General features: G+C 51.3%; 1 pseudogene; it reads left to right on the top strand.

Annotated features, from left to right (window-relative positions):
- Window positions 1–268: 268 nt before the first annotated feature.
- On the top strand, window positions 269–1140 carry LOC111154692 (annotated as a pseudogene).
- The last annotated feature ends 584 nt before the right edge of the window (window positions 1141–1724 follow it).

Here is a 1724-nt window from a genome sequence, read left to right as displayed (position 1 = left end):
GCGGAGCCTCGAGGGTGATGGTCCCGAGGGGGTGGGTGCTGGGGATGGCTGCATCCCCCACCCAGCTGAGTTTCTGACCCTACAAAGGTTTGGCCCATAGTGGGGGAGGATCCTGGTCCCCGGCTCTGCCAGGCCCCTCCCAGCATTTTAGGTGCCCCCGTGGCTGGGACATCCCAGTTCCTCTTGGTCCTCCTTGCCCAGGCCGCGCAGCCAGCCCAGTTTGTCCAGTGCACACTGCCCGCCAGCTGGCCCACTCCCCACCACAGCCATGGACACAAGCAAGAAGAAGATGCAGATGCTATAGCCGGAAAAGAAGAATGCCATCAACCGTGCGGAGCAGGCCGACGCCCCTAAGAAGCCGGATGAGAACCGTTGCAAGCAGCTGGAGGAGGAGCAGCAGGCCTTCCAGAAGAAGCTGAAGGGGACAGAGGATGAGGTGGAAAAGTATTCTGAGTCAGTGAAGGATGCCCAGGAGAAACTGGAGCAGGCCAGAAGAAGGCTACCAACATGGAGGCAGATGTGGCCTCCCTGAACCACTGCATTCAGCTGGTAGAGGAGGAGCTGGTCCAGGTGTAGGAGCACCTGGCCACAGCCCTGTAGAAGCTGGAGGAGGCTGAGAAGTCAGCAGACGAGAGTGAGAGAGGAATGAAGGTCATTGACAAATGAGCCATGAAGGGTGAGGAGAAGATGGAGCTTGAGATGAGGGATGAGGGATGAGCAGGAGATGCAGCTGAAGGAGGCCAAGCACATCACTAAGGATTCTGACCGCAAATATAAGGAGGTGGCCAGGAAGCTGGGGATCCTGGAAGGAGAGCTGGAGTGCCTGGAAAAGAGAGCAGAGGTGGCTGAGAGCTGCGCCAGGCAGCTGGAGGAGAAACTCTGAACCAGGGACCAGGCCCTCAAGTCCCTGATGGCCTCAAAAGAGGAGTATTCAACCAAAGAAGATAAATATGAAGAGGAGATCAAACTGCTGGAGGAGAAGCTAAAAGAGGCTGAGACCTGAGCTGAGTCTGCCGAGAGTCTGTGGCAAAGTTGAAGACCATCAATAACCTGGAAGAGACCTTGGCCAGTGCCAAGGAGGAGAACGTGGAGATTCACCAGACTCTCGACCAGACCCTGCTGGAACTCAACAACCTGTGAGGGTTGCTCTGCTCCCAGGCGGGCTGCCCTCCCGTCCCAACGCAATAAAATGGATGTTACTCGGAAAAGAAAAAAAAAAAAGTCATATCTGAAGAGGGTATCTTTATCACAAGCCTCAAATTATTCCCACAAATATTAGTTTTCACTTTTTTGAGATTTTACTTATTTATTTATTTGAGAGAGAGAGAGGGAGAGGGAACAGAAGAGAGATTACAAGTTGGGGGGAGGGGCAGAGGGAGAATCAGACTCTCCTGCTGATCAGGAAGCCTGATGCAGGGCTTGATACCAGGACCCTGGGATTATGACCTGAGCTGAAGGCAGATGCTTAACTGACTGAGCCACCCAGGTGCCCCAAATATTAATTTTCAAATGCAATGACCAGTACACAAAGATAACTAGAAACTAGACTCTACTCAGAGAACCAGCAGAGAAACAGATACCAGAATTCAGATACCAGAATTCTCATACAGTGACTATAGAACAATTATGCTTACTGCCTTCAAAGAATAAGAAACTACAAAGTGACATAAATTGAAAGAGAACTAAGCTGACCTTTTAGAAATAAGGCACAGTAATCAAAATTT

This window comes from Enhydra lutris, unplaced genomic scaffold (genome assembly GCF_002288905.1).
Source record: "Enhydra lutris kenyoni isolate GAN:26980312 unplaced genomic scaffold, ASM228890v2 scaffoldscaffold3, whole genome shotgun sequence".
In the NCBI taxonomy this organism is placed as follows: Eukaryota; Metazoa; Chordata; class Mammalia; order Carnivora; family Mustelidae; genus Enhydra; species Enhydra lutris.
Note: the sequence above shows the minus strand (reverse complement) of the source record. Positions and strands in the feature narration are given on the sequence as shown.